Genomic DNA, 10148 nt, shown 5'->3' with positions numbered 1-10148 from the left:
GGTATTTAGGACAATAACTTCATCTATAATTTTTTGCTTAAAAAGTTGATTTTTCCTCAAGCAATTAATCAATAGGAATATGTAATGATAATAACACTATCATTTTTATTATTATAAGAATAATTGGCTAATAAGAAATAAGATTCAGTAATTATTCAATTGATCATTATATCTATAAATTCTACCCCAAATTATATATCAATCTATTCTCCTTTATCAGTCTTCACTATCATCAATCTAATCCTTGCCGTTTTCATATCTAACCTAGACTCATGGCAATAGTTTTCTGATATTCTTGCTTTCACTTTTGCACACCTGAATCCCACTTTCTACCCTGAAACTTTTCTGATTTTCAAAAAATTCTCTTTCAGAGAATGTCATTTTTGAGCAAAATATTTTAATAATTTTCTTTTTTGTATATGTTAAAATCTACATTGTCGGGCCGGCCCCGTGGCTTAGCGGTTAAGTGTGCGTGCTCCCCTGTTGGCAGCCCAGGTTCGGATCCCGGGCACGCACCAAAGCACTGCTTCTCCAGCCATGCTGAGGCCGCGTCCCACGTACAGCAACTAGAAGGATGTGCAGCTATGACATACAACTATCCACTGGGGCTTTGGAGGAAAAAAATTAAATTAAATTAAAAAAAAACTACATTGTCTGAAATAGCCCCCAAGATTCTGACTAGTTTTCTAATCAAATGTTGTTCCACTTTCCTCCTGTAAACCATATCAACTTCCTTTGAGCTTTTCGATTATAAGAAGGTCTTTTCTGGAGTGACATCAAAAGATTGGAGAATAGGAGTTCTCTACTGTCATCCCCACGACAGAAAAGTGATTTTGACAGCCATCCAGGGATGAGAGTACCCGTTGGAATCCAGGAGTCCAATGGGGAAATTTCAACTCACCATGGAACAAAACATTCCAAGAATAGATGAAGATGGTAAAAAGAACATTTGCACTTTGTCTGTATTCCTCCTCCCCAAATGCAGCATGACTCAGTGCCAAGAGAGAAGAGTGTGACCTTTGATTTCTACTACTGCAGAAAATGTGATCATGTGAGTGAGTACTTAGCTTCCCTAGTCATTCAGGATGCTTTGCAAGAGCCCCACTTCTTTCTTGCCTTACTTAGATTACTGAGGAAATCTGCAAGGCTGAGGGGCTAAAAGAGGCTGGCATCAAAGCCAGAGCTCAGAACTCATCAAAGGGATGCTACAAACCACTTTGTGGTCCTTTCTACTAAAGAATTTGCTGACTCCATTAGAAAGTCTGCCCACAAACCACTGAGGACACCTCACCTGCAGACCACCCCTAACTGGCCCCCCACATTCCATACACTTCACTCCCATTACCCCGATGTCTCCAGGTGTGTGCATCCATTGATGGTGAGAGTGAGCCTTTGTAGACAGCTAGTAAGCAAGTGCAGAAGGTCAGCCCAAATATGTGAGCTGAGGAGTGTTCTCATAACCTTGAGTATATCAAGCTTCTGCCCTAGGGAAATCAAATGGGAGGCTCTCAAAACTTGTTCTGGCTCTGTGGGATCGAGAAAAGTCATATCATCTGAATAAATCACCCTCAGGTTAGAACAAGAAGTATAGAGCAAGGGTATCCATAGACAAGTTCTGAGAACACCTCAGAATTTCTAGTCAGACTCATAAGGAAAGGTATCTCTCTCCTGAAGCCAGTCCATAAAGACTGGAGGAAGCAACTCCTTCATCAAATGTGAATACCAATGTAAGACTTCAAGAGACATGAAAAATCGAGGAAATATGACACCTCCAAAGGAACACAATAATTTCCCAGTGACATACAGCAAAAATATGAAAATCTATGAATTGCTTCAGATGAATTTAAGTTAAATTGCTTAAGGAAGCTGAGTGAGCTATAAAAGAACACAGAGACGACTCAATGAAATCAGGAAAACACTATACATACAAAATAGGAGGTTCAACACACACAGAAATCATAAAATGAATCAAACATAAAGCTGAAAAACATTAAAGAGATTATTTGTTTAGATGAGGACAAACAAAAAAACACAGAAATCTTGGAGCTAAAGAGTACAATGAATGGAATAGGAAATGAATACGGATCATCAACAGCAGACTCAATCAAGCAGGAGAAAGAATCTGGGAACTCAAAGGATAGTCATTTGAAATTATCTCGTCAGTGGAGAAAAGAATACTTCAGACCAATACCCCTGATGTATTTAGAAGCAAAATTCTCAACAAAATATTAGCAAACCAAATTTAACAGCATATTAAAAGGATCATACGCTATGATCAGGGAGATTTGTTCCTGAGATACAAAGATGGTTTAACATAAGCAAATCAATAAATTTGATACTCTACATTATTAGAATGAAAGTCAAGAATCGTATGATCATCTCTATACATGCAGAAAAAACAATTGAAAAATAAAACATCCTTTCATGATAAAAATGCTCAACAAACTGGGTATTAACAGAACATACTCAACATAATAAAGGTCATCTATGACAAGCCCACAGCTAACATCACACTCAATGGTGAAAAGCTGAAAGCTTTTTCTCTAAAATCAAGAACAAGTCTTCTGCCCACTCTTGCCACTTTATTCAACATAGTGTAGGAAGACCTAGTCAGGGCTAACAGGCAAGGGAAAGAAATAATAGACATCCAAATTGGAAAGGAAGAAGTAAAATTATTTTTGTTTGCAAATGATGTGTGTTACATTCAGAAAATCCTAAAGTCTCCACCAAAAAACTTGTTAGAACTAATCAGTGAATTCAGTAACTTTTCAGGATACAAAAATCAACATACAGAAATGAGTTGTGCTTCTGTACACTAAAAATGAAACAGCTACAAAAGAAGGAAGGAAAACATTCCCATTCACAATAGCGTCAAAAACAATAAAATGCTTAGGGGTAAATTTGACAAGGGACATGAAATATCTGTATACAGTCATGCACCATATAACAACATTTTGATGGTACATCAATGATGGACCACATATACAACAATGATCCCATAAGATTAGTACCATATAGCCTAGGTGTGTAGTTCGCTATACCGTCTAGGTTTGTGCAAGTACACTCTACGATGTTTGTGCAATGACAAAATCACCCCATTATGCATTTCTCTGAACTAATCCCCATCCTTAAGCAATGCAAACTATACTGAAAAATAGAAAACTTTGATGAAAGAGATGGCAGAAGATACAAAAGATGAAATGATATTCTGTATACACGGAGCAGTAGAATTAATATTGTTAGAATGTCCATGCTCCCCAAATTGGGGATTTTATCCCAATAAAAATTCCAAGGAGTTTTCACAGAAATAGAAAAAACATTGCTGAAATTGTTATAGGAACAAAACACCTCAAATAGGCATAGAAATCCTGAGAAACAAGAACAAAGTTGAAAATATCTGATTTCAAACTATACTACGAAACTATAGTGATCAAAAAGTATGGAACTGGCATAAAAATATGCACATAAATCAATGGAACAGAACATAGAGTCCAGAAAAAAATCTTCGAATGTACGATCAACTAATATTTGACAAGGGAACAAAGAATATTCAATCGGGATAGAATAGTATCTTTAATAAATGGGGTTGGAATACTGGATAACCACATACTGAAGAAAGAAACTGGACCCTAAACTGCACCACTTGCAAAAATTAACACAAAATGAATAAAGACTTAAATGTAACATCAAAAACTGTGAACCTCCTAGAGAAAACATAGAAAAAAGCTTTTTGACATTTATCTTGCCAATGATTTTTTGAATATGACACTAAAAGCACAAGCGACAGAAGCAAAAAGAAACAAGTGGAAATACATCAAACTAATAAGTTCTGCTCAGCAAAAGAAATAAGCAACAAAATGAAAAGACAACCTATGGAGTGGAGGAAATTTTTGCAAATCATATATCTGATAAGGTATTAATACTCAAAATATATAAGAATCTCATACAACTCAATAGCAAAAAAAAAAATCTGATTAAAAAATGGTCTGAGGAATTGAATAGACGTTTTTCAAAGAATATGTAAAAATGGCCAACAGATGCATGAAAAAGTGGTTGAAATCACTAATCACCGCAGAAATGTTGTCAAAATCACAATGATATGTTACCTCACACCTGTTAACATTGCTATCATCAGAAACAGGATATGACAAGTGTTAGTGTGGATGTGGAGAAAAGGGAACACTTATGAACTGTTGTTGGGAATATAAATTGGTTCAATATGGAGTTTCCTCAAAAAATTAGAAATAGAACGACTATCCAGCAATCCCACGTCTGAGTATTTATCCAAAGGAAATTAAAACAGGACATAGAAGAGATAACTGCACTCCCATGTTCACTGCAGCATTATTCTCTATGGCCAAGATACGGAACCAACATAAGTGTCCATCAACACATGAATGGGTAAAGTTGGTGTGGTATATGTGTATAAGAGAATAGTAATCAGCGATGAGAAAGATGAAAATTTTGCCATTTGCCACAACATAGATGGACCTTGAGGGCATTATGGTAAGTGAAATAAATAAGAGAAAGAAAGACAAATACTGTATGATCTCACATATACGTGGAATCTAAAAAAGCCAAACTCATAGAAACAGAGAATACAGTAGTGGTTGCCAGTTACTGGAGTTTGGTGGAAATGAGATGTTGGTCAAAGGGTACAAACTTTCAGTTATAAAATGAATAAATTCTGGTGATCTAATGTACAGCATAATGATTATTGTTAACAATACTGTATTATACTTGCAAGTTGTTAAGTGAATAGATTTTAGATTTTCTTGCTTCTCTTTCTCAAAAAAGAAATGTTATTTATGTGACATAATAGAGATGTTAACTAATGATAAGGTGGTAATGATTTGCAATATATAAGTGTATCAAATAACCTCAAAATAAAAAAAATGCTATTTGTAATTATATTTCAATAAAGCTGGAAAAAATTTGAGATTTTAAAATAATGCTAGATTATATAAAAATTCCCCAAATCAAGCATTTTTCTGAATTATATTTGTTATACACCACAGAAGGGCTAAAGACTTTTGACCCACAACAGTGAATTCATCCATTGTCAGTATTACTCTTTCTTTTAGTGGTTACATTCTGGCCTGGGTGTTAACCATTGGTTCTTTATCAGAAAAAAAAAAGAGTGCTTATTTTTGTTCTCATAATTTTAGCAAGTCTGGAAATATAAGAGGATTTACAGTCTCTTAGATATGAGTTTAATAGTCGCTACAGGTCTACCTTATGAAAATTCCTTTCTTTTTACAAAGCTTCTTCAGTTTCTGCTTTTCTTTTTTTTTGATGAGGAAGATTCACCCTGAGCTAACATCTGTTGCCAATCTTCCTCTTTTTTCACTTGAGGAAGACAAGCCCAGAGGAAATATCTGTGCCAAACTTCCCCTATTTTGTATGTTGGTCGCTGCCACAGCATGGCTGATGAGTGGTGTATTACCATGCCTGGGATCTGAACCTGTGAACCTGGGCTGCCAAAGTGGAGCACACGGAACTTAACGACTATGCCGTCAGGCCGGCCCCAGTTTCCTCTTTAATTTGTCTACTCAAAGAATGTTTCAAGTTGTTTGGAGTGCTTAAGAATTAAGGTTTTGACTTCCATTTCTGGCCATGATCATGTAACTAGAGACAGACTAATCCTCTGCCATAAACAACTAGAAAACTGGAAAGATATATATAACAATTATTTTCACATAATGAACACTAGACATCACAGAAATACGACAACTAAGAGAAAGGAACTAATGAGGTGAAGCCTAACATCACTCCAGCTTTCTCACCAGAGCCACTTTTCAGATTTTATTGCAAGGAATAGAATCTCCATCAGAAGCTGGGGGTATCACTGCATGAGGCAAATGAAATGGAGTTTGAGGAGACTAGGAATCTGTAATAGGATCTGCATAATTTAGGAATTCAAAATAGCCTATTTTCTAATGAAAAATTAGCTACTCAGAGAGGGCTTTGTTTTGACATGCTAAAGTCAATTTTCACACGTGGCCTTAAAGTATCTTCTCTTTAATATTGTTTTTATGTCTTTCATCCTTGTCAACTGCTAAAATTCCAGTAATGTGACCTTTTCACAGAAGCCATGCAGATAAGATAAAGTTATTCCCAGTAAAAGTGGTTATTCCAATCAGGGGAAATAACCAGAGTGAAAGGGATCCAATTTAGAAATCTTGCCTCCAAGTATCTAGTTGGTCTACCCGAACAATGGTGTCATATCAAGGACTCAGTGTGTGATTCTATTGCTAGCAGATTTGATACTCTGGATACTTGGGGTTGGGAGTAATTAGATCAGCTTTGGTAAATGGGAGTCTGTTCACCTAGGCCCTGTGAAGCCTCACTCTCTGCAACCATGGCCACTTTGAAAATTTGCTCTTGGGGTCAGAACTGGGATGGTTGATGATAGAGGCTGGCTAATGTAAACTGGCTGAGTCAGATTATTGTTATTTTCTACTTTATTGTTTATCTCCTATTCTGTGATGGATGTTCTCTTGTGAACATTAACATGGTGCCCCATGACTGTTTCATATCTAACAGGACCCCATAGCATGCCAGAATTTGTTTTCCAAATGCATGTAATTCTTCAGTCCAGATGCCATTGTCTCGTTGAGTTGTGATTCTCTTATTATGCTTGTCATAAATTCCACACAGAATCTTCTCTCACCACTGACATTTTTAATACCGTTAAGGCCCACCTAGTCATACAGTCCTTCACAGGCTAAAACTACTGCAGAGTCCTTTCTTGCTCTAGGCCCATTCAAGGCTGGTAGTCTTTTGTGTTACCTGGTATATGAGACAGAGTATGGAACATACTTCTTTCAATTCCAGAAAAGGTCTACAATTCACTGTCTTCTTTCTTTGTGGAGAGAAAGGAAAACGTTAAAATCTATTCTTTATTTGGAATTGATGATCTCAAATGTCCCTGACCTCTGGATCACAATTTTATTAATGTGGCAGATACTTTAACATTCATAGAGTTTATCTCTCACTTTCTGGTACTAATGTATCTTCACAGACCTCCGAAATACTAGCCACTTCTTGCCCGTCTTTTCTTATTTGCATAATATCATCAATATGGTGTGCTAGGGCAGTTTTCTGAAGGATGTCCAGAGAATCTATATGTCTTTGGGATATCTTATGAGGGAAATTTATTTTATGTAGTCCTGAGGCAAAACTCTGTAAATATATGTCAACGTTTGTTCCAAGAGAATGAGAACTCTTTTTGATTCTCCTTTCAGATAGTGATGGAGGAGAACACATTTACCAAAGCAATGGCCTCGTACCATGTATGTACATCAAACTGAGTTAATCTGTTCTAGCAGAGATACCACATCTGGCACAGAGGCAGAGAGGGATGTGACTGCTTAGTAGTTTTCAGTAGTCTATTATCAGTCTCCAGGATCTGTCAGTTTTGCAGTGGCCAGACTATTAATTATTGGAGATATAATAAAGTCTATCCTCCTGTATCCTTTAAATATTTAAGATCTTTAAATGAAGCTATTGGAAGGATATAGTAGCTTGAATAGTGCCCCTCTCCATAATATGTCCAAGTCCTATCCCCCAAAACCTATCAAGATGATTTTATATGGAGAAAGGCCCTTTGCAATATAATTCAGTTAGGGGTATTAAAGAGATGCAAATTGATGCAGCCATTCTGGAAAACAGCATGGAGATTCCTCAAAAAAGTAAAAGTAGAATTACTATATGATCCAGCTATCCTACTACTGGATATTTACCTAAAGAACATGAAATCAATAATTCAAAAAGATTTATGCATCACTCTGTTCATTGCAAAATTATTCACAATAGCCAAGGTGTGTAAGCAACCCAAGTGCCCATCATTAGATGAATGGATAAAGTAAATGTTGTATATGTATACAATTAAATACTACTCAGCTTTGAAAAAAAAAGACAAAATTGTGCCATTTGCAACAAAAGTGGACCTCGAGGGTATTATGCTAAGCGAAATAAGCCAGACTGAGAAAGACAAATACCATATGATTTCACTCATATGGGGAAGACAAACAAATACATGGATAAGGAGAACTGATTAGCAGTCACCAGAGGGGAAGGGAATGAGGGGAAGGAAAAGGAGGTAAAGAGGCACATATGGGGCCGGCCCTGTGGCTTAGAGGTTAAATGCGCGCGCTCCGCTACTGGCGGCCTGGGTTCGGATCCCGGGCGCGCACCGAGGCACCGCGTCTCAGGCCATGCTGAGTCCGTGTCCCACATACAGCAACTAGAAGGATGTGCAGCTATGACGTACAACTATCTACTGGGGCTTTGGGGCGGGGAGGGAAAGGAGGAGAATTGGCAATAGATGTTAGCTCAGAGCCGGTCTTCCTCAGCAAAAAGAGGAGGATTAGCAGGGATGTTAGCTCAGGGCTGATCTTCCTCACAAAAAAAAAAAAAAGAGTTAAAAAAGAAAAAAAAGACGCACATATGTATGGTGACAGACATAAACCAGACTAGTGGTGGTGAACTTGATACAGTCTATACAAAAACTGATATATGGTAATGTACACCTGAAATTTACACAATGTTATAAGCCAATATGACCTCAATAAAATAATTTAAAAAAAAGAGAAGGAAATCATGTCACTTCACATAACATGGATGACCCTGGAAGACATTATACTCAGTGAAATAAGCCTGTCCTAAAAAGACAAAGAAAAATAATTCCACTTATATGAGGTACGTAGATTAGTCAAATTCATAGAAACATCAAATATAATGATGGTTTCCAGGGCTGGGGAGATGGGGGAAATGGGAAGTTGTTCAATGGTATAGTTTCAGTTACCTAAGATGAAAAAGTTCTAGAACTTTTTTGCACAATAATGTGAATATAATTAATACTGCTGAAATGTAAACTGAAAAATGTTTAAGATGGTAAATTTTATGTTATGTTTTTCACCACAATCAATCAATCAATAAACAAATAAATAAATAAGCACCAAAAAAATGGAAATATTCTTGCTATATTATCTTGTTTAAATTCCACTAAAACTTCAAAAATAACCGTTTCCTTCAAGTTGGTGTGTGTGGTATAAAGATGTAAAAACATCTAACCTGTTTTTATTCCTTAATTAACTCTAGATATATTTGCCTTCTCTCCTAATTACTCACCCACTCTGAACTTTGATGTTTGTTCTAGCAAAAGATGATTATCCTAATCTTAATCATCTGTATCTATATTCCCAAATACACAATGTCTTGTTCTTATTATTGAGAAACTAATATATTTATAAATTTGAAGTTCTTGGTTATTACTACTATAAATTTATGAAAGCTAAGCAAGAATCTGGGATGCAACAACTCGATATACAGATGATTTCTCAGAAAATAAAGATTGAGTATGCCAGAGATTATTGATGGTCTTTTTTCAAATGACAAGTTTGATAAACATATCTAGCTTGTTATATCTGAATCATCTTCTAAATGGTGCATAATCCACCTTTCATATGTTAATACAAACCTGACACTCTCAAAATTCATTGCATATACCACATCAACATTCAAGATTCAAATTTATTCGTATATACCACTGTATAAGTGTGCTAGGGCTGCAATAACAAAGTACCACAAGCAGGGTAGCTTAAACAACAGGAATTTATTTTCTCACAATTCTGGAGGCTACAAGTCCAAGATCAAGGTGTCAACAAAGTTGGTTTCTTCTAAGACCTCTCTTTTGGGCTACAGATGGTTATCTTCCACTGATGTCTTCACATGGTCTCCAGGAATGTGTCTATGTCCTAATCTCCACATAGGGTGGGCCATATATGACCTCGTTTTATCTTAATTTCCTCTTTAAATGCCCTATCTCCCAATAAATTTACATTCTGAAGTACTGGCGGTTAGGACATTTTGGAGGGGAACATACTTCAGCCTATAACAACCACATTTAAAATTTCAAAATAAATTAAACATTTTGACCAAAAAAACAGTAGTAAATTAAAGTATGAGTCCTCAAAGTATACACCTAGCATCTCCCCAATATTAAGAAAATACAAGAGATGGATAAAATATTCTGCTCAAATGAACATTCAAATGAATCTTAAGAAAAAAGCCCAAACCATCATATTTTAACAGGCAAGGCATGATGGTGGACTTTTTTTAGATTCAATTAGAAATTAGAAATT

This window comes from Diceros bicornis, chromosome 8 (assembly GCF_020826845.1).
Source record: "Diceros bicornis minor isolate mBicDic1 chromosome 8, mDicBic1.mat.cur, whole genome shotgun sequence".
Lineage (NCBI taxonomy): Eukaryota > Metazoa > Chordata > Mammalia > Perissodactyla > Rhinocerotidae > Diceros > Diceros bicornis.
The sequence above is the reverse complement of the archived record's forward strand: the minus strand, read 5'-3'. Positions refer to the sequence as shown.